Consider the following 25,351-nt stretch of genomic DNA (forward strand, 5'->3'; position numbering starts at 1 on the left):
GTTACCATTTCTCTTTTGAATGTTACCATAACACTGAAACTATACTGGAAATAGTGGAGCATCTTTAAATGATACAATAATGGTTAGTTAATACATTTAGAAAAATAATACAATTCAAAACTACCTTTAAATAACTCTTAAAATTAATAATTGTATTGCAATATGTTTTACGCATGATTTTGTAGGAAATATAAACAAGTAAATTAAGCATTCACCAAGAAATGTTATAAAATATACCATAAAGTTTTGATATCAAAACTTCTTTATGGTTTGATAAACGATGGACGATTTTTTTATGGATTTTTAGGTAGTGAAAAAGAATAGTTTATTTGTTTATGACTTCTTATATACAAAACATGAGATTGAAGCAATTACAATATCTGCGAGAAAGCACTTCATCTACTTTTCTTTCTAAAGGTTAAAGTTTAATTAAAATTGGTGGTAGATCCAGTTACTATTATGCTTCGCTTACAATTTTGAAATTATTTTCTTGCAGTATTTCTGCTAGTTACTTTTTCTTGATAATCTTTTAAAAGTTTTTAAATTTGTATTTTTCATATTAAGTTTTCAATTTTTTAATTTAAGGGATATTATCTAAACAACAAATTATCTTCTCACATTTTTAGTCATTGAAAAAATATTAGCTTTTTTCAATAGATTACACGTTTTAGAAATTTTATTTGGAGAGTGAAATACAGTCCGCAGAAAGTATACACCCTGAATAACTCTTTCGTTCTAGTGATTGGATTTTCACGTATTAGGGCTCAATATTTAGGTATCTAACTAATAAGAAAACATTATTTTTAGCAAAATTTTCGAAATTGGATAATTACACTTCGAGAAGAAGAAGAAAAAGAAAATCGCGGATACCCACACATCTGACCTACGACATCAGCGCCAGCTGATCGTTTATCGGCAAAATGGCGTGTTAAAGTTGAGCTAAGTTACTCCACATAAGTTAGAATGTTAATTAATTAACGTGAAGTTAATTTAATACAGAGCCATACCGCACATATAATTTGCTGAAATATAATTCTTTCTCGTCTACGTCTTTTACTTAACTTAAATTTATTATTTGCTTATGCATTTTATTTCAACTGTGATATATTTTTGTTTCGTGTTCCTGGCAACTGCTGTGCGTGATTAGTTTGTTTATGTTCTACATGGCTTCTTACCTGCCTTCGTGTTAAGTAAGAAATCTATAGAGAAAAAATTAAAATCTTTGTGAAAGAATATAGAATGTGTCACTTAAGTGAACTGATACTTGATGGGATTGGCTTACTCGTTATAAAATGGAAAAAACAGTTGCTAACGTATACAAATGCCATGTTTTATCAACCAATCATGATCAAGATACCCACACTGCGTTGCTTGCAGGTATCCCATTGAGTTTATAATAAATTTAGAATCCATGTACTCTTAATCTTCAAAAAATACTTTAGTTTTGTTTGTACTTCAATTATTTACAATGTTACTGCAGTTTTTGTGCAAGGTAATAACAGAGAATAGACTAATGATTTTAAAAGTTTTAAAATGCGTTTATCTCATAATCAAATTTCTTCTCATTTTACACCACCTTAAGCACGATATCTCCACAATGTCTCCTGTTGTTTTTGAAATAATTGTCTGCAATTTTTATATATAATAGCGCGACTATAACAAAAATCTTTTGAACTACAAACTGAGAGAAAAATGTAGAATTTTATTTTTATGCGTGTATTTTAAGATAATAGTTCACTTGCTTTTAAGATAATAGTTCAGGGTTTTTTCAGGTAATAGCAATTTTTTACAGTGTTAAGCATATATGAAAAAAAAGCCTTATTTTTGCCTTAAAATGGCCATATAAAGAGAAGATAAAAATAATACTGATACATTTTTTTGCTAGTTTTATAAGTTTTTACACATAATAAAGAAAAATAAACTAGTTTTTAAAATTTTATATTAATATTTAAAAAAAGAGGTTGTCGGTATTGTTGTCTAAATGGTTTAAAGGGCCTAACTTCAAATTTCCTAATTGATTAGTGCACAGGAAATTTCAGGCTACGAATGATACAAAAACATACATTTTCTAAATAAATCTTTCTTTTTTTCATTGGATTCCGATTCTTTTATCTAAAATCATGGGGGGTAGTAGAAATCTGGGAAATATGATTCCAATAGTTAAGGCCAGAGAGAGAAAAAATAGGGGTAATAATATTAGCTCATTAAACTATAATATGATGTATGTTTGCTGCAACCTCACTAGGGGAAAAAAATTCCGGTAAAATAACAGTACTGTATTGTATTGACATTTCAGGTAAAAAAAAACAACAACTTACTTTTGGTTAAAGCCAAAGTTATTAAAAATCCATATAATAAATATTTAATAATTAAATAATAAAGTAAGTAATATATATATATATATATATATATATATATATATATATATATATATATATATATATATATATATATATATATATATATATATTGAAAAGATGGGGGTAAATAGAGAGCATTTAAAATTTAAGAAATTACTAATTATCGTTTCATTATAAATTGAATTAAAAAAAATTAAAAAAGTAGCATTTTTTGTCTTGGTCAAAAAAATTAAAAAAGTAGATAAAAACTTTTAAAGTCATCATTTTCCCACTTGTATTAATTAATCATAATTTCTTTGAAAATAGGGTTTTTTCACGCCTCATATTAAGGATTTCCCATCAAAGATTTATCACTTACTTTCGATGTTAAACCATATTTGATCATGCATTAAATTATCATATATATGAAAATCCTATCTAATTAATTTAATAGGAACATTACGAGCTATTATTTAAAGAGTCACATGAGAGGATTTGGAAATCCCTATTATCATCCCGTGAACATAAAGTGATTCAGTTTTGCCTTGGTAACATCCTTCTCCACATGTTTAACGTGTTCGAAAGTTTTATTCTTCTGCAATTATGCTTTAGGTCATTAATATTTGGGCGGTCCTTGCACTTATTATCTTGCTTTAGAAAACTGTTTCTTGAGTTTGCCGCATCAGGTAGTAACATTTGTTCTATCTTTATTCTTTTTTATGGATAATTTTAAATTATATAAATTTTTTGTTTTTATCATTACTGATTGTCTTTAGCTGAAATTGGTTGTGATTTAAAATATGCTTTTAAATGATTCTTCGTTTCGTTTTTCATTGATATAAGAGCTATTTCAATAATTTTTCTTAAATGATAATTATTATTTTTAGTTAAGTAAAGGATATCTTTTAGTCAGAAAAAATTTTCCTTTTTAGGATACTAAATAAATGCAGTTTATGAAAATTATTCTACATTATTCTTTTTAGTTTTGTGGCTGTTAGCTTGTCTAATTTTGGATTAATAAAGAGCCTAAATTTTGATTTGTGATCAAATGATAATAAGAATTACTAACGCTATTTAAGAAACTTAAACTTGCATTTAAAGCAGGCAAGTTTAAGCTTTCTAGCTAGTCAGAAAGAGGTAAAACTTTTATTGGCGATAAATTTCTTTTATCGATAAAATAAGTTTTAAAATTTAAAAAAATTCCAGATCAAATTACGTTATAAAGTACCAGCACTCAGGGTGCATCACCCGTAACATCCATTTTACCGTAAAATCCCTTTTTTACCGTAAAATATTATACTTAATTTTTACAGTAATATTCATCTAATTAGAGTGATTCAGTGAGTTTACGGTAACTATTATTGAAAAATTTACGGTATATTAGGTGTTTTGTTCCGTAACATGCTCCGGTAAAAAAGTGCCGACACCTTGAGTGCCCGTACTTTTAACCGGAATTTGATCCATAATTTTTTACAGTGTACGAAAAGAGACCAAACACAATTAGCAAACAGGGACTGGGTCCTGTCCAATAAACCGCTTTCTACCGTAACCTCATTTTTTACCTTAACCTCATTTTTTTACCATAATTTGATCCGGATTTTTACAGTATATTTGTAGTAGTCAGTAAATGATTGAAACTTATTGTTATATGAGGCTTACTTCTATGCGAAATTTGAGTCCCCTAACTATTCAAAAATTGGTTTTAATTTTGATTGACAATAAATTCGAATTTCGGAAAAAAAACGACAAGTTTTGTTTATGCTGGTCAAATACTCGATTAAAACGGGTATTGAATGGAGTTTCACTATAGATAGTTGATTGCAGTAGCCAATCTAAAATTATTTGAATCTGATTGATATCAAGTATGCATGAATTAACTCTCACATACATTTATGAAAGTTAATAAAACATGGTAAAATAGTGTCATAAGTACTTTTGAGTTTATGACGTAACAGTGGTAATAAAAAAAGAGACGCATCATTCTTCCTCCAAAAGTTTTCACTGAGTTTTTCATTTACTATTAATTAGGATATTTTTCGGCTAATTGGATGAACAATTCATATCAAGACACACATAATTTTTATTATTTTTATGATTTATAATTAAATCGAAAATTTTGCTTGAATACAAGTTATACAGATTTCTAGTAACATGGCATCAATGATTTCTTGACTTAAAAAACAAAGGGGAAACGATATTTCTGAATTTGCAAGAATTCTATTATAACCTGAGTTAAAGTAATTTATGTTTATATAATATTAAGTTTTTTAACCCTTTTCTCTAATAACATAACGTTTTTACTTCAATTTTCTAGTTTCAAGTTTAACTGAAAAGTGTAGGAATTTATATAGAGAAATAAAATATTTCGATGGTAAAATTCAATTTAAAAATAATAGCTTCCTTTGAATTTGCTTGAAATAAATGAATCATTGATGTTTTTATTTTAGAAAATTTCCGAAAATTTACACATTTTATGTATCAAATACACAATATTTTGTTTTCGTATTTATTATCACTCAATTTACATTTTTCATACTTGTTTATTGGGAAGAAAATATTTTTTGCTAAATTACAAATAAAAGTTATTTTTTGTGCAAATATATGACAAATTTCGTGACGTGGGTGCATGGATTGCAAACTACCACTAGTGCATTGCAGATAATATATACTCTTTTAAAATAACATATATATCACATATTATTTTTTCAAGAGCTCAGTTTTACAGCCCTTTTCCATGGGCCGTAAAAAGAATCACCAAATACAAATGACGCCTGTTATGCTCACTTAATTAACAAATTAACAGATTAGAGACTATTAGGTACCTGTTATTCTCCAATAAACCATTCCCACAATACCAGTAGCACTATACCACAATTAATTAAGCATCTCTGACTCCAATAACAAGTAAGTGAATTTTTACTCTCTCTGGTATAGGATTAACGCCGGCTAGGTGGCCGAGCGGTTAGCGTGCCTGACTGCGAAGCTAATGGCTGCGGATTCGAATCCCGCTCGGAGCATGGATGTTTCTCTCTATGTGTTGTCCTTTGTTGTGTTTGATGTGTGAATTTGGCCCAACCTATGAACGGGTTTGTGGAAGTGTGGCGTTTGTTATGTGGCTCGCCTCCGTGACTTTGGTACACAGGTGCCCACTGGGTACCGTAAAATGAGTAACAATTCCGGCATTTTCTAATTTCCATTTGGAAAAAAAAGTTACAGGAATAGCAAAAAGCGGTTTTATCGACTCAATGAAATGCAAGAATTACTGAAGTTATGAAACAAAGTATGCAATTTTTGACCTGTAAAATGTATAGTCACATGTCTGCAACTAAAAAAATGTTTAAATTACGAAATTGCCGTTATGAGAATGTCATGGGAACTTACATGAAAACGTCATTGTTTCATAAAATCAACGTTTCATTTTATTCATTTATTTTGATCTATTTGGACGATTAGAACGCCATAACTAATCAGAATACCAACCACGGTAACAATGAGCCCTTTACGAATCTTAAACATTCCTCCTCCAGACACGTGCAAATCGGAGGTCAGAATGCTATTCACCATCAGAGAAAAACTCGACATCTCCTTGACAGACACGAAATTTTGTGTAACAATTTCTGAACACTCAACAAGTATTTGGTTCAGTTTGCCATATTCCGTCAGAATATATTGTCCGCTAAATGTGAGATAACAGAAACTACCCAAAGAAGTTGCGAACATCGCAGCTGATAACATATACAACGACATCAGGGATCGTACAGATAACGCCACACTTAGGGCTTGGAAAAAACTGCTCAGAATTGACCCGTATACAAAAAACACAGAATTCTTGAATGCCTTGTCTACTTCTGATATGATTGACATAACTTTTTGAAACATCATAATATTTTCAGATATTTCTTCGCTGGAGAATAGTTTGTGTTTGAAACGCCTTTTTAGTTTTATTCCATATCCACGAATAATTTCGCCAAGACATACGTAAGCCAGAGAGCTAAGAAGTCCTATCAGTCCGCATGTCGTCTCTGCTGTTACATATACGAACACAAACGAAAAATTTGTAGCGCTTAAGAAAAAACTCCTGTTTTTTCCTTCTAATAAAGACCCAGCAAATTTAATTGGGTCTGGGACATTTCTTTCAGTGTTTCTTACAGTAATCCCATGAATGACTGCAACGATCAAAATTCCCGTTATGTGGAAACACATAGCAAAAACAATCTTGCAACTGAGTCCTTTGTTTGTTGAACACTTAATTTGAGACATTATTACAAGTAACTTTTTTATGCCTTTTGTAATGTCGTTGGTTGTGTTTAAAACACAACCTATGGCGGCTATTTTAAATAAATGGCAAGCATAGTATGTCACGATCAAAGAATCAAACGTTAAAAAGTAGCGAATAGTGACGGATAAAAGTGCCAAAGAAGCAATTTTAAACAGGTAAATTAGGTAGCAAATGCATTTAATTATTTTACGACTTTTCATGTTGTTAGTTATCAAATCTTGAGAAAAAATTGGTAGTCCCGTTAAAAGTCCTAAGTTAAAAAGTAATTTAAAAGTTTTAAAAGATTTCTCCCTTGAAATTACTTTTCCATGATTTCGAGAAAACACTTCGGAATCGTTATTTAAGTTTGGTAACAAGTTCATCTTTAGATTCATTTCGAATATGTTCCGTTTATCCATATTTACCACTGTTATAGTGGTATTTCAGATTAACTACTTGGAATTACTATTTCATGACCTCGGGAAATAACTTTAAATTCATTTATTGAAACTGTTATGTTCATTTTCAGATTTATTTTACGAAATTTTTACTTCATCCATATCTATCACAATCACAGAGAGGCTTTAGAATAATTATTCCATACCCTAGATCTCGTTCGAAATTACTTTTCATTGACTTCAAGATAACGCCTTAGAGTCAATTGGTAAGATGCTCATTTTTAGGCTCATTTTGAATATTTTTCGTTTATCCATAATTATCACAATTGGGACGATTTAGATTTACTACTTTATATTTCAGATCTCGCTTGAAATTACTTTTTCATGACTATGAGTAACGGCTTTAGAGTCATTTATTGAAATTCATTAATTTCTTTTTCTGATTTATTTTCTTAAAAAAATCTCTTTTCTTCCATATCTATCATAATTGTAGAGATGCTTTAGATTAACTTTTTGATTTCTTAAATCGCGTTCGAAATTACTTCATCATGACTACAAGAAATTGCGTTAGAGTCAATTGGTAGTATGTTCATTTTTAGACTCATTTTAAGTATTTTTCGTTTATATATAATTACCACAATCATAAAGACTGCTTTATAATATATCTCACTTGAAATTACATTTTCATGGCCAAGCAAAAACTTTTAGAGTCATTTAATAAAATTTATAAGTTGCTTTTTAGATTCATTACAAATGTATTTAGTTTGCCCATGCTTTTCAGTAGTATAGAGATACTTTTGATTTATTATTCGATACCTATCGTTTTAAATTTTACTTTATTATGACTACTAGAGAATGCTCAGTTGGTAAGATGTTAATTTTTGGGCTCAGTGTATGAATTTTCGATTTATACATTCTCGTCGAGACAAAAAAGATGGAAGTTATTAACTCGTGGAACAAAATTCGATTTCATTATATGTCTGGTAATTTATGAACTCAAGCGGTTTATTTTATTTATTTCGTTGATCACGCCAATATTTATGGTGTGATTAAGAAGTCAATTATTAGTATTTTAAGCAACCAAAAATTGACATCATTAATAGAAATTTATTCTGTTCATAAAGTCTTGTTAGACTCAAAATTAAAAGCATGTCATCGTTGTCTGCCACTAAAACGATTGATTTTCGATACTTTCTTAGAAAATAAAAATAGGCACACTACATTTAAGATATGACTAAAGACACAGAATGATAGTTTGAAAAACATCTATTTCATGAAAATTATCATATTCGACTAATCATTTACTTCTTCTAAAGAAAATATTGTGAGGGGTAAATTTTAACACGAACATATTTCCGTATAAGAGTTTATTTGCTTTAGAGCTTGAATTGACAGGAGCGTAGTTTCAAAGTTTCTCCATTATCGGTAGATTAGTAGGTTTTTGAATTAGTAACTCGCAAAATCTAATGACAGCTTTCAAATTACTTTTTATATCTATTATAACTTTACCAATTTTCCCCAACTTCCCATTATTTTTACAATTACCAGTCCTGGTTTTTTCCCCACTTTAAAATCGTGAAAGATAATAAAATGGTTTAATGTTTCAAAAAATATTGTAAATTTCAGAGCATTTAAGAAGCATTTTAAAAATAATTGATGATGAAACTAATGAACAAAAAGATCATTAACTGATCAGTTAAAAGGTTAAAAGTTATGAAGTTAACAAAATATCAAATAGATTAGTATGAAAATTATTTCAAATCCAGTTTAGGATTAAATTCTTCTTCTTATTATTTACTGATATACATCTATAATATGGTTTCCAACATTTATACTTAATACAAAATAAACTTTAAGTTATAAGTACACAAAAATATAAATTGACTTAAAATGAGTTAAATATTTTAATAGTTATACTGGTAATGAAGGACGAGAATAGCATTATTTTATTTTATTTTTAATTTCGAGCTAAAACGTTGCGAAATTCGTTTTTTGAAGAAAGAATTACAGTATGAATGATTAAATTTACGCCTCTTTCCATAATGATATAGATGTGTAATTTTTGAATTTTATTTCCCTTCTTTGAAATCAGAATAATAATTATATTTGTGCATCCTTTGTGAACATTTAAATTACCACTATTGGAGTATTAAATATCAACCTGCTGTTTTTATCCTTTATAAAGCTGAAAAATACTGTAACTGTTTTATAGAAAAGAAAAGACCACTTTGTTTATTTTTAAGCTTAAAACTGATATTTAAAATAAATAAACTTAATGTTAATGTTAAAAAAAGCTTAGTTAAAAAAAAGCATCTTACGGAAAAAAAGTTTGTAGGTCATCTAGATCACACAAAATTAAATTGTGAATTTAAGTTATTTCTTAGGCAAAAGTTTGCAGTTTGGTGTATAAAAAAATTAGTGTAAAATTAATTACAAAATAATAATAACAAGTTGTATAAAAAAATAGTAAAAAGTAATGAATTACTGAATTCTAAATAGTTTGTTTATGCTCCGTTTAGCATTCAATCGTAAATTTATTTACTGTAAATTTAATGACCGTAAATTTATTAGCTTAACAATTAAAATGAAATGAATTTCTTGTTGTTAAAATATTTCGTGAATTATTTTAAAACTAAATCATGCTTTATACTGTTACTAAATAAAAATAGTAAGTATTTAATTTTTCTGAGCTAAAATTCCACAAATATGAATCTATAAATTTTCAGCCACTGGTTTAAAACAGTGTAGAATTAAAATTTCCTAGCTACTTTACAAATTAGTTAATATTAAGTTTTATTATAGTTTATTATTCTGTTGCCCCTTCTTTTGTTTTATCACGTGTTTATTGCGCAAGATAAAATATGCAAAGTCAAGAAGAGATTATTTCCAAAATATTAAACTAAGTGCAAAAACTAATTACCATAAAATAGGTCGAAACACATTTTAAATTATTGTGCTTCCGAAATGAAACCCCTAATAACTTTTCAATTAATTAACAATATCGTCTCGAACAAAAATCGATGTAAGCAAACCATTTTCATCCAGACAAAGCCATTATATATTAAAAAGCAAGACGTTAACCGATATGAAAATAAGTGTAATTAATATGTTGTAATCCCTAAAAGCCCATTTGTGATGCCACAATTGTCATTATATATTTCCTACCTTTTAAATTATCTTTAATTACTTAAACTTATTTTTCTAATCATATTAATCGAATTTTATTTAAATTAAATCAATACGTGAATTTTTATAAAATCGGGCATAAAATATTTTATTCTTTTCCTATCGATCCATGTAACGGCTAACTTTTTATTTCAATACTAATGTAGACTCATTAATTCACTGTCATGCCTAATTGAAAACAAAAATCTATTTATAACTCTTTATTATTAATTTCTTACAGCAAATATGTTTCAGTTTCATGGTTACAATAAGTCTCACAGTCTTGTTGGCAATTCGCAATCGCCAAGGTATTTTCAAACCTAATATTGATTTTGCGATGTTGACTTTATTTTGGCTATTTATATTTCGATAATTCGCCAATTTGGGATCTCCTCTTCATGCTTCTGTGTCCGTTAGGAATAAATTCATTCACTTTCAATTTCAAACTTGTGCCACAAATTTGAAATTGGAAGTGAATGAATTTATTCGGTATTTTAAAAGGTAGCAAATATGTAATACCAACTGTGGCATCACGCCAGGTTAATTATTCTCCTGTTATTATTTTAGATATAAAATAAAACTATTTAAATTTGAATAAATTTAATCACACTATTTTAGATATATTTAACTAAACACTAAAATTGATTACTGTAAAATACGAGGAACATACATTTGGAAATACTGCGCTTCAGAACTGAAACCATTCATGTATTTCAAACAAGTGAAATGCCTTTATGAACGTAAATAAACAACATACGTAAGAATAGAATAAATAATTAGACAGATGGACAAATTTTTCATGTTGAGAGCAATGTTCAAGGACTTGACAGACGCATTTAGAATCTTGAAAACAATAATTACCTAATCTCTTATGTCATTGATAATGTGCGATTAGGTCATTGTTTTTAAAGACATTTGTGGCATTTTAATTCTTACTAATAATGAGGGTAGGAGGTACTCTTTTCCCGAAAAAACTGTTTTAATCATATTAATATTTTATGAAATATTTATACTAAGTATTCAATTCTTATATTATACTTTTTCCGTATTCACGTTAATATTCACACATTTATTATTGAACATTATATATACAACAGAAAAAATTTTATTTTTTTCCTTTCCTCGAGTCCTTTAAAAACCAGTTAAGAAAAGTTTTAAACTTTATTCATGCACTTATATAAATCTAAAGATATATCTTAGTTTTCCTGTTGCAAACATAAATAAAAGATGAAGACTTTTTTTAATTAATGTCTTGTACTCACTGTCTAATGTACTCGTTTTTAAACAATACAGATGGTTTAAGTTTTAAAAAATTCTTCAAATAATTTTGTGACGGAAATAGCACATTTTCAAAGAAAATATGAAGACGCTTCGTGAACCATCATAGTCATTCTATGTTGGATAATAACTGTAGCTGACAAAGATAATGGGGCTATTCCGTAGAGGGTCAATACAAGGATCTGCTCTCACTTCCGAAATAAGTTCTGAAATGCCCATAATTGTAGAATTGTTGATTTGAAAACAATCATTTAGCCCCTTCACTCAACCAGCAAAACAACTAAGTATTCTTAAAAGCAAATTACAGGTTTATATTATCGTGATTCTTAAAGTTAATATGCTTAAAATTGTAGTCATGTTCTAAATGATTCATTTAGTTAAACGTAAAACATATAATAAATACTTGAACCTTATATATTAGAGCTATGAAATTAAAGAAAAGTCTTATGTTTCAGAAGTCACAAACACAGTTATTGAGCAGTGCATAACATGATCTAATAAATGAATAGTAACTGGTTTCAGTCTTTATCAGCTTTACTTTCAGACTTGATTTTTTAACATAGGTGACAATATTCACAATTATTTTTCTCAACCTGTATTTTGTCAAAAGTAAACATCACAAGCATAGAACAGTGATATAAAAGTAATTATCATGTAAAAGTAAATTAAATATATATAGGACATTAAAACTATAGGATTCTGCGTTCAAGCGTCACAATAATGCACAATATGTTTGGTTTAGTCATTTGTGTCCTTACCACATCATGCTTTTATCGACAAAAGAAATATAAAATTTTAACGATGGTATATAGGAAACATATAACACAGAAAGAGCTGTGAAGGATTAACTTATGATTGAAACACACATGAATAATTCTTAATTAGTAGAATATTTTCAGGAATTAAATAAAATATTTAGTAACCTGAATACGAAAATCGTCAGCTTTTTGTAATGGTTAAAAAAAGACAGATATTTTATAAACGAGACTTTTTGGTTTTGTTTTTTTAAACCAGTTTTTATCACTCCCTTCTTTTCAAATTCGTGATTAGGCGTTAAGTTCTTTGGTCTAACTGAAGAATCAGAACTCCGTAGCTAATTATCACACCAATTACAGTTACAATGAGCCCTTTACGTATTTCAAACATATTTCCACCCGTTACATGCAAATCTGCCGTTTTAATATCATTTACCATCAATGAAAAACTAGTAAGTTCCTTCTGGCTCAAATAGTTCTGTGTGACAATTTCCGAACATTCTACAAGAAGATGCTTCATTTTCTGGTATTCAGATATGATATGTTGCCCTCCAAGCGTTATGCGGAGAAAATTGCCTAAACCAGTAGCGAACATAATTGCCGAGTAAACATACAGCGAGGTATAACCACGTATAGTTAACGCAACACTAAGAGCATTAAAGAAGCTGCTGATGACTGAGCCGAATACGAAGAGCACACAATTAGAAAAAGCTTCGTCAACTTCATGCGTAACGGAAACTATTCTCTGAAACATAAGAATATTTTCAGAAATAGACTCTTGAGAAAACGATTTGTACTCTAAACGCATTTTTAGTTTCTTTCCGAAGCTGCAGATAATTTCACCAATGTAAAAATAAGCTGTGCAACTCAGCAAGGAGAAAGTGCTGCATATTGCTTCGCTCGATGCGTATAGGAACACAAAAGCAAACCGCGTAGCAATTAAAAAATCATCTCGTTCCTTTCCTTCCAGTGAGAATCCCAGAAACAGCAAAGGATCGCTTACGAATCTCACAGACCGTTTCATCATCATGGCGAGTGTGAGAGTGCTAACAATCAAAAGGATCCCCAAAACGTGCAATAAAATAGCCTGCCGTACTTTCAGTTGGTATCCTTTTGTATTTGAAAAGTTTATTTGTGACATTACTACAGCCATTTTTCGAACGCACGTTGTTATTGCTTTTTGATGACGTATTATGCTTACTAATGCCGCAAAAGCAAATAAATGTAGTGCGTAATACGTTATGATCATTGAGTTGTATCTTAAGAAAAAATGGATCGAGCATGACACGAAGACAAAATCAACAAACCTAAGTACGCACAAGAAGATACAAATATACATGATAAAACTGCGGTTTTCAGTTTCAATTAAATCTCCTGAACTAAGTGGTATCCCAATTGCGAGGCTAAAGTTAAACAACATCTTGAAGTCTCGTAAGAGCTTGTTAGTTGATATTCTTTTTACTTTATCATAAGGTGTGCTCAGTTGCAATTTCATCATTTTTATTTGATTCTCAAATAAACTTTCTTGGTCTATTTCAGACATCGCTTTTATGCCGCAGAGAAAAATGTTTTAAGATCAAACTTGCTTTCATTCGCAAGGATCTTTTTGTGACGTTAAAATGTTATCAAGTTTCAATGTAACACGAAACTTCTATTTAAATCTGACAGTTTTGTGCCATGGTGATAGGTTGGTAATAACTTTCATTAATATTGATGTTGTTTTTTAAGAACAAGTTGTCATAGAAAGAGCACGTAAAATACATATTTTTTTAATTTTTTAGATCGATTTGTAATTGTTCTTGCGAAAATAAATAGATTCCTGTCATGCAAATCGTTATAAAATTTCGTATCTTCCCAAAACAGTTTTTTTTTATGTTTTAGAAATGATTAGTGTTTATCTAAACAGTAATGCATGCAGCAAAGTGCCATATTTTATTTGAGTAGAGCCATATTTTATTTAATTATGTATTATTCATCATCATCGGAGTGGAATGATATACTTTACTTTTGGACGAGTGATAATAAATCTTTGAAAAACTCATTTAAAGCGTACAATAGCTAATTTAAAATTTCATAATATCATTAAAATAAAAAAGGAAATTTTCATAAACAGCTTGTTTTTCTTGTTCAACTCGTTTTTGAGTAAACAATTAACAGAAGTAATAATTTAAAAATAATATTCTTCTTAGTTTTATTATTAATAATAATATTTACTGATATACATCTATAATATGGTTTCCAACAGTTATTTTTTTTATAAAAAATGAGCGCAAAGTTATAATTTCCCAAAAATGCCTAAAAATGAATTAAATATTTTAAAATTTATTCCGGTAATGAAGAATAATATATATTTTTTTTTAATTTAGAGCCAAAATTTTGTGTAATATCCGTTTTTCGAAGAAAAAATACAGGATGTATAGTTGTCTAAGTTATTTAATAGAGTCTGAATTATGCAGTTATGTGGTTAGATAATTAGTGTTAAATTAGTTACAAAATAATAAGAAAACCGTAAAAAATAATAAAATGTAATAAAAAAATAATGAATCACTAAAATCTAAAGTATTTGTTATGCTTCTTATCATTCATTTAGCAGTTAAACTTAAATTTATTCACTCTGAATTTAATGTAGCTTAATTATCTACAATTTTTTAAATACTTATTTCAAAATGTAAACTTACTTTCTGTTTTAAAAATATTTTGTTTCCAGATTTTCAAATTAAAAGTTGCTTTATACTGTTACTAAAGAAAAATAGTATTTAATTTAAGAAAAATAGCGTAAAATAATATATTTAATTTTTAATCAACTAAATTCTACAAACTTGAATCGAAAAGTTTTCAGTTATGAGTTTAAAATAATTTAATGTCAAATTAATTACAAAATAATAAGAAAAATGTAAAAAATAATAAAATATAATGTAAAAATAATGAATCACTAAAATCTAAATTATTTGTTATGCTCCTTATGATTCAATTAGTAGTTAAATGTAAATTTATTCACTCTAAATTTATTAAACGTGAATTTATTGTAGCTTAATTGTCGACATTTTTTGAAGTATTTATTTCAAAATGTAAACGTACTTTTTGTTTTAAAAATGTTTTGTTTCCGGATTTTGAAATTAAACGATGCTTTATACTGTTGTTAAAGAAAAATAGCATTTAATTTAATAAAAATAGTGCAAAATAATATGCTTAATCTTTAGCGAACTAAATTTTAAAAACTTGAATCGAAAAATTTCAGTTAATGGTTTAAAATAATATAGTAAACAATTTTCCAACTATTTTACAGACTTTTTGCGTGTTTTCTTGTAATTTATTATTATATTGCATGTTCTTTTGTTTTATCGCGTGCTTATGAATAATGCTGCGAAAAATATATATATTTATATAGAGAGATAGGTTATTTTACAAATATTTAACTAAGTGCGAAAACTGGTCGCAGTAAAATACGAAGAATACATTTCACATTACCTCGCTTCAGAAACAAAAAACTTAATGAATTTCAAATAAATTAACAAATATCATCTCGAACAAGAATTGTCTCAATGTAAAGAAAACAAACCATTTTCATGAGAATATTGGCATAATGCCATTAAAAAGTATTTATTATACCATGATGTTTACTTGCACTGAAATAAAAGTTATTAATATGATAATTGCAATTTCTGGTAGGCCAAGTTAATTTTTCTCCCAAAATCATCTTAAACTAAAATAAAGTTACTTAAAATTAAATAAATTTATACGCATTGTTTTAGACAATAAAAAATATAAAATAGTCTCTTGTACAGTCTGCAAAAAAAAAACGAATCACCTTGAATAACTTTTGTTCTAATGATCGGATTTTCACGAACTAAGTGTCAATTTTAATGTTTCCTGAGGGTGACTTCAAATATTCTAATTAATTAGTGCTAACTAGTAGTAATTAAGTTACGAAATCAGACACAAAAACGTACTTTCTCTGAATAAACATATAATTTTTTTTACATATTTGGAATCTAGACACTTGAATTAGGGGGGTAGACAAAATTTAAAAAAAATTAGATCGTAAATTGGGTCACAATAAAGGTTTATATATTTGGCGATAGTCCAGAAAACCGCCAAAAAAAGTCGCCTGTGCAAATCAATATTTTAAGATAACCCACTGACTAATTCAAAAGAGGAATGCTTAATTTTACTAGGTTGCTAGGCAACCATGCTATGACTGTAAAAAAATTTAACAATTGATTTGAATTGATTGCTCAGAGAGGTTTAATTCATTGTTAATAGAAAATAACTCGAAGTTTCTAGGCAATAGACAATTTTTAAGCTGATTTCTGTCTAAAAAGCAAAAAAAAAATTATTTTAATGTCCTCCGAAAAGAAAATTTGATTCGATTTATAAATTATTTATGATTTTCTAAGTTTTTAGAATTTAAATACATGAACTTTTTATCTGATATTGTTTAGATTATGTTGTTTTTGCTAAATTTATTCGAGGATTTCATACTAAAATCAAATTAACATAACTTATTACAGCTATATACAAAATTTTAGGGATGATCATTTTTACAGCTTTAACCCCTTGGGGGCGGGTGATTCATGAAAGCATTGGTACAAAATCAGAATCAGGATTTAAATAAATAAAAAACGGTAGCTTAAATGCAGGCGTTGCTAATTTCACAGACTTACTTTGCCTTTACTTTAATTACTGTTAGTTTAATCATAGATATAATAAATGTGAGTTCAAAGTAAAACTAAAAAATTTTATTTCGAACTAAGTAATGGTGAATTAAATAAATCAAACAATTATAACCCCGCCCACAAATAAACTGCTAAAGAATTACTTTGATTACCAGTTTTATCTTTTTACCCTGCTTGATACTGTTTTATGCTGTCGCGTATTTGTGACAGTCTTCTTAATCGAGTCTTCTAGGCAAGAAAGTTTGAAGGAAAAAAAAAGTGCTTGAAAAATAAAATGTAGATTGTATAGAAATTCTAATGCACATTCACAAGGTTTTCCGTAATTTACGATATTTCTTTTTTCTATAACTCAAGGAATTGCTAATGAAAGTATCTTGAAAACTGATTTTGATATAAGTCCTCTTGAGGCATTGTTAGTTTCAAAAACAATTGGTTCCATAAGTAAATGGTAAGTACTGCTGAAGACCCACTAGATATAAGTCAATGAGAGATGGATTTTACTCAAACTTCGAAACTCCTTTTTCTCATTTATTATCCAGTGAGGAATTCTAGAAATGGTACTGGAAAATCAAAAGAAATTTCGAAGATGCATTTACATTGGCCAAAAATTTAGAAAAAAGAGGAAGGTTAAATCAAAAGAAAAAAATTACTTTTTTGCATTAACTTCAGAAAAAGAACGAAAATTTAAAGAGATTGAAAGAGCTGAAAAAAAAGTTAAAGCAGAAAATGTGACGAAGAGAAAAAAAAATACTTAAAAAGATTAAAAAATAACTTAAAAAATATGGGGAAAAGAGTAAACAAAAAAGTGATCTAATTATAATAATAATAAAAGCACCATCGGATTACGCAATGATAAACATTCATAATTTAGAACGGACTATTAAACTGCGAGAAAAAAAAATGAAAAATATTTTTTTTTTAAATTATGCATTCAAACATATCATAATTTCCATTCCATGACTGAAAAAAAGTAACATTTTCCACGTTAACTGTGGTTATATGTTGTAATTCCAAGAAAAATCTTGTTTTTAGACATTTGTGTGGCCTATGGATTCCTAACGTACATCGAACATTCTCTAAATTAAGTGTTCATTCAAATTTAGTGTTTATTCACTGGTAAGAACTGTTCCTTCACTTGGTTATCTTACTACTTATTATTTAAACCACCAAAAGCTTAAAACAATATTATGTAAGTTATCTAAATTTTTTTTTTACATAATTTGTATTTAATAACAAATATGACTACACCATCAGTTAAAGTTAAAAAATTTGAAATTTTTATGATTTTTTCTTAAAGGCAAGCTAAACTTAAGTGTTCCTTCATGCATTAATTTGCCCTATAAGATGTTGAGAAATTTGCGATGATGTGAGAGATGCTTAAAAATGTTGACTACGTATTTTTATTAATATTTATAAAATATATATTCAAGAAATTGATAAACATATTATTCCAAATCTATGCGTACGTATGTATATTATTGAAATTGCATCATTTATTGAAAAACAAAATAAGAAAGTAAAAAATAATCACAATAAATAAGCACAATCTGGTGTATAATCATATTCTATCAGATGATCATGTCATATCCTATTTTATAAAACTAGACATTCCTTGAATAAAGTGTTTCTTATTCAAAATGTTTTATTCAAATTTCTTTACTAAATTGCAAATAAATTATTAAGCGACTGAAAAGGAAACGTATTTTATAGTTAGAAATAAATAAAAATAAAAAGATTAGCAAACAATTATTAGCGAAAAAAATATGAATGAAATTTTACACTACGCGCGAGTCAAGTTCCTCGCAAGTTTATCACATTTTAATATTAATCACCCCCATTTAATTATTTCTTTATTGTCGCCAAATTATTTTTTTAAAAATAATTAATTTTAATTTTTCTCAGCTTCTAATAAATGAAAATAGTTGAAACTTTAGATTTTTCAATTGAAAAATATGTAGATTAATATGGCATAAAAAAATTCATACCTTATAATTCAAAATTTTTTCATCCTCAATTTAATTAAATAATAAAAAATAATTAATAATTATTAAAAATTATTTTTTTTCATTAAATTATTTTTGGGTAAATGAGTTTTATGAGTGGGTGAAATTTTCTTTAAATTGCTTTATTAGTTTTGAAAATATGACTAAAAACGTAAAAAGTGAAATTAACATTAAGGAGTACGAACTTTGGATCGCTCTCCTGACCAAACTATGGGGACCATATTTCCCAGATTGCGGCTACTCCCTATATTTTGAAAGTTAAGAATCCAAATATGTGGAAAAAAATGCATGTTTATTCAGAGAAAGTACGTTTTTGTGTCTGATTTCGTAACTTAATTACTAGTTAGCACTAATTAATTAGAATATATGTAAGCTTAAAAATTGTTTTAAACGACGGAAATAGCACATCTTTCAAAGAAAGTGTGGCAACACTTTCCTCTTAGTCATTCTACTTTTAACCCTAACTTTAAAAAAAAAAGCAATAATAAACTTGAAATAAAAGTTATTGTTGAGTTGTTGATTTGAAAAGCCTGGCTTAAACCTGTCCCGCCCCCGTAGGGAGCATCCAGGTGTTACTGTAGACCTTGTGCGCGTACGTGTCTTACTACAATACGAGAGATGGCACAATTGGCTTTGCCACGATTAGTGGCAACACTTACATCGATAGGGGCCCGCGATCTGGAGCACCTCGTGAAGACGAGCACCAAGGGGAAGGAAAGGATTTGCCCTACATTTAATAGTCCAGGTGTTGCACGCGCCAAGCAGCATCCAGACCACCATCCACCGACTCGCCCCATCCCAGAAGGCCGCAAAGATTTATGGGAATTCTAGAAACAAAATTACAAACAATTTCAAGATCCAAAGCTCAGAAACACGAAGAATGCAATAAATAGAACATGGTTTGTTACAACGCAGGATACATTACATATTGACTTCCAAAATATAATACAAGATGAGAAAAAAATGATGTGCAGTAAAAATATTCGATGTGCAGTAGAAAATACAATGAAATATACAATATAAGCAGTACAGATGCTGAAGTATTTGTTGATGAATACAGACAAAATAGTACATAAAGTGATTATTCAATAATTGAAAAGAAAAATGGATTGAGCTATTCTTTGGAACATAAGAATATTCTCTGAAGTAAATTCCTGAGAAAACAAGTAGTACCTCAAACGTATTTTCAATTTCTTTCTAAAGCTACAGATAATTTCATCAGTGTAAAAATAAGCTGGGCAACTCGGCAAGGAAATTGCTCTACATATTACTTCGCTCGATGCATATATGAACACTAAACCAATCCGAGTTGTTATTAAAAATTCATCTCGTTCCTTTCCTTCTAGTGAAAATTCCAGAAACAACGAAGGATTGCTTACAAATATTACCTAATTCTTCAACATCATGACGGGTGTAAAAGCAGGGCCTCCTCATTTTGAGAAAGCCCTGTTAAGAATGACAGCAATAAAAAATACCCCCAATATGTGCAAGAAAATGGCGTGTGGTACTTTCAGTTAGTATCCTTTTGTGTAGAGAAAGATTACTTGTTATATTACAAGGGCCATTTGTTGAACGCACACTATTACTGTCATTCGCTAATGTGATACGCTCACTGATGCGACAAAAACAAGTAAATGTAAAGCATAATACCTCACAAGTAATGAGTTGAATCTTAAAAAAATTAATCGAGCATGATACGAAGACAAAATCAACAAATCTAATACTCACAGGAAAATACAGAGATACGTGATTTATGCGAACAGGAAGGTACAAAGATACGTGATTTATACGCACAGGGAGATACAAAGATACGTGATTTTCAGTATAAAGTGTTTTTAAATCCCCTGAACTAAGTAGTTTCCCAGCTACGAGGCTAAAGTTAAACAACATCTTAAAATTTCGGTTTAACCGACCAGTCGGTAAGATTTGTTGGATAAAAGTCTTTTTACTTTATCATATGAATGTACTCAGTCGCAATTTCATCATTTTTAAATTCTTCGCAAATAATCTTTCTTGATTTGTTTCAGCCTTTACTTTTATGCCACAGCAGAGAAAATTGTTTTAAGATCAAACTTGCCAAGGATCTATGTGTGACGTTAAAATGTTATCGATTAAGCTTTAATGTAACGCGAAACTTCTATTTAAATCTAACACTTTGTTGCCATGGTAATAGCATGGTAATAACTTTCATTAATATTGATGTTATAATTCCTAATAAACTTTAATAAACTTCAAGGAAAATTTAAATAATAGCACACATAATATATATATATATATATATATATATATATATATATATATATATATATATATATATATATATATATATATATATATATATATATATATATATATATATACATACATTGGAGTAATCGATTTATAGTCATGCAATCATTATAAAATCTGGTATTTTCTAAAAACATTGTTTTTTTTTTATGTTTTATTTATCTAAACGGTAATGCATGCAGTTAAATACGATATTTCTTTATACGATTTCTTTCATCAAATTGTTTAGCCAATGTTATCTATGAATATTATTACAAAAAATGTATTTCAACTTCTGATGTTTTTTAATAGGTAGCTTAGTTCAAATACATATCAAGAACTATTTAAAACAATTGCACTGTTAGACGTTAAATTTTTTAATCAGGAGAAATGTTATGTCCAGTGCTACCACATGTTCTCTTCTCAGTGTTATAAATGATGTCTTTTGGCCTTATTGAATAATCAGCACCTCGTAGCTAATCGCAACTCCAATAACTGTTAGTATCCTTTGTTCTTAGTACGTTCAATATATTCCCCTCCCCCGGCAGCAGTTTTTACGTTATTTTCCACCAACAAAAAACAAATAAGTTCCTTCTGATTTAAATAGTTCCGCGTAACTATTTCCGAGCATTCCAAAAGGTTATGTTTCAATTTTTAATCTATCGAAAAAATATGTTACCCTTCAAGAGTCATACGAAGGAAGCTACTTAAACTTGTAGCGAACGTTACAGTAGTGTAAATATATACGGCTGGTGTACCAACTATAGATAAAGTAACACTAACAGCTTTAAAAAAAAGCAGCTAATAACCGAGCCGTAGACGAACATTACGCTATTGGAGAAAGCTTCATAAACCTCGTGTGTAATAGAAACAATTCTCTGGAGCATTAGAATGTTTTCTGAAATTGATTCTTGAGAAAAATACATTTCACTCTAAGAGCATTTTTAATTTTTTCACAATGCCGCTAATTATTACGCCAACATTAAAATAAGCTGAGCTACTAAGTAAAGTTACCGCGCTAACAATTGCTTCTGTTGAAGCATAAGGAAAACTTAAAGCAAATCTTGTACAATCTAAGAATCATATTTCTTTACCTTCCATTGAGAGTCCCATAAGCAATAAGGGGTCGTTAACAAACCTCACAGCCCGTTTTGCTATCATGGATGTTGTTAGTGTGCCAATATTGAACAAGATTCCAACACTTAGGAACAAAATGGCGTGATAAATGTTTGTCTTATACTTTCTTGCATTGGGAATGTTTTTGAGACGTTACAAGAGTAATTTTTCGAACACATTTTGTGACGCCTGACTTTTATATAGCGTATACTAAAGCAGCAAATCCAAACAAATGAAAGGCATAATACATTATTAGGAATGACTTGAATCGCAAGAAGAAATTAAAAGAACACGATAAGAAAACAAAATCCGCAAATCTCAGTATACCAAACAATTAAAATTAGCTCCATTCCATACTTTATCAGGCAAACTTTGCATGGTTTTTCAAAGCTCTATCACGAAGAAAAATAAAAAAGCAACAGATTAAATGCCTGACACTTGAAAACCCAAGCTATAATCTTAAGCTATGTGTGCTATCTTACCGTGAAGTATTATCCTTAAAACGAAAAAATAACCAAAATATTCTAAAAGTTATGAAATTTCACTGTAAAAGAAATTGGCAACATTTTTCTATTTAGATTAAAATCATGAAAATCAATACCTTTTTGCGTTCTCATTTTCATTTTTGCATTCTCATTTTAATGAGAAGCAAATACGCTTTTCGTTTTCTCAAAACTGTGACTTTTATTGAGGTTTTGTGTCAATCAATAAGCACAAAGAGAGTTGGCTGAAGATAGGCTAAACTCCACTGAGCAATCAAGAGTAATTATTGCTAACTCTCAGCTGTGAGGAAAATAAGATTAACGTGTCTTTTCCAGTATTCAAACAGCTCCAATTTGATATTCAAAAATGATAAAAGTTTGGGAAATAATTTTTTCGCTAATGAGTGTTATGATTGAAGGAAATTTTATTTTGATCACTTGCGAAAATAGTCTTAAGGGTTAAAAAAATAAAGTAAATAAATAAATGAGTAAAAATTCGGAGAATTTGAATACGGGTAACCAAAAAATACTATTATTTTCCATTCCAACTTCCTTATCACATACATCTGAATAAATTTCTTAAAATAGAAGACTAACTATTATTTGTTACATTCTTTCTCATAACATTTATGTTTTCTTAAATATTTTCATTTGCAGAAGCTTTATTTTGTTGTCAAACATGTATCTTAGTATTGATTAACTTTTTTGCATATTTTGATGAATTAATTTCCCTATTGACAACATATCCATGAATCTTCTTCATCCAATCTTCAATGTCATACTTCCATGCTTCCTTTATGTTATTGGTAAATTGATCTATGTCTTCTAGAACAAGTATTAGGGCAGATCGAAAGCATATTTCGTGCTCAAAAAATATGACAACGCATGAGATGGTTTTCACGTGGAAACAGTTGACAGTTAATAAGTAATTTAAAAGCTTTGCTTTGTGATTAATCATGGTTCGTCGCTTAAATTAAGCGGAATATCAATCGACAAAACTAGTCTATTAGAGCACGCAAAACAGTGACCTGCTTTAAAATAGATTCAGGTTCTTTTGAATTTTTAAAGTTTAATGATTGAAAAATTGCAGAAAAAAATCGAAAAATAAAATTACTTATAAATTTTAATATTATGCCTATAACAGTTTTGATTTATTTTTATTAAATTGTTCAAATTTTAAATTGTTTTCGGAACTACGCAATTATCTTTTTATTTTTTTTTAAAAAAATTCTAATTTTAAAAATAAATATGGGCTATTATTCAAATTCTTGATATTTTCAAATCACAAATTCTTAAAATATAAAAAGTGCTTTAAAAACGTAAAAAGAAAAAAAACTCATAATTATTCTTTATACGGCACTTGAAGAGAAAATAAAGGGAACTCAATTTAACGTCAATTTTCTGGTTCAGAAAATGCCAGAAGTGTGACATTTCTGCATACCAGCAATGAGACATTTTTTTAATATCAGGTTTGCTACTAAAATCTAGATATATTTAGGCTTAAGAAAGCTCTTCAGTTAGAATTTTCACCTCAATATAATGTGCATCATTTCTTAAAAAATGTATAAACAGTTGTATTTCTATAAGGTAAGATTGAAAGACAAGGAATTTAGTTTAAATGAATTATAATTAAGAAGCGAGAAGATATTTCAAAAAAGTATTTTAATAAACAATAATAACAGTAACAGATATTTTAACAAGGGACTAGGGACAGGACGATTCCATAATACAAACGGACTTAGAAAATTTAGAAAGGGGAAAATGAGCTCGATATCGGTAATTGCTCGATTGCTGGTGAGAGCTTTAACTTAGCAAAATATCACCTTATTTTAGCGCCAACATTGGAAGTCAAATTTTGGCGGGATTTTCTGAAACAAAAACAAAAAAAAACTTAACTAGGTTCATCTAAAAAGAAAGAATTGATTATTAGGCTTTACAGAGAAGACAGTCAGAATTGATTTTTTTTTTATCTTCAAAGAACGTTTTTGATGCAGAGAGGTACGTACCTCAGTACTGTTGACAATTATCGGTCGCTGTTCCAGCAATGCTGTACATGTTGGAGGAGCGTGAGGGGGGGGGGAGTTCGTGAAAAGATTTCCGTGTATAAACCGGGCAGTTGCACTTGACCTTAAAAAACATCAGCGCAGGGAATACCGGGCAGCGGCACTTGACCTTAAAAAAACATCAGTGTAGGGTATACCGGTCAGTGGCACTTAACTAGACCTTGTATATATTTCAGACATTTACCAAAGTCTAGTCATCTAGACCTAGTATAAGTGCCACTGCCCGGTATACCCTACACTGATGTTTTTTTAAGGTTCAGTGCCATTGCCCGGTATACTCTACACTGATGTTTTTTTAAGATTAAGTGCCACTGCCCGGTATACATTTGCACGGTATTCCCTGCACTGACGTTTTTTTAAGGTTCAGTGCCACTGCCCGGTATACCATGCAATTATGTTTCATTAAGGTTTAGTGCCACTGACCAGTATACATTTGCCCGATACTCCAAACACTGATGTTTCTTCTAATCTATCGTCAATAAGTATTAAAATATCGAATAAATGTAATTATATAAACGAATAAATTAATATCAAATCGGATGTAATAAAT

The 25,351-nt window shown here is 28.9% G+C and overlaps 1 protein-coding gene across 1 annotated transcript in view; it reads left to right on the forward strand.

Moving 5' to 3' along the window:
* The first annotated feature begins 2,875 nt into the window (after positions 1-2,875).
* LOC107456608 (polyamine-transporting ATPase 13A3) overlaps positions 2,876-25,351 on the forward strand; it is a 101,322-nt gene continuing 78,846 nt past the window's right edge. The window contains exon 1 of the mRNA XM_087166987.1: positions 2,876-3,025. The gene's annotated coding sequence lies outside the window, so the exon portion shown is untranslated. The remainder of the gene's footprint in view (positions 3,026-25,351) is intronic.

This window comes from Parasteatoda tepidariorum, chromosome 1 (assembly GCF_982258835.1).
Source record: "Parasteatoda tepidariorum strain Cologne lab strain chromosome 1, Ptep-v5.0, whole genome shotgun sequence".
Lineage (NCBI taxonomy): Eukaryota > Metazoa > Arthropoda > Arachnida > Araneae > Theridiidae > Parasteatoda > Parasteatoda tepidariorum.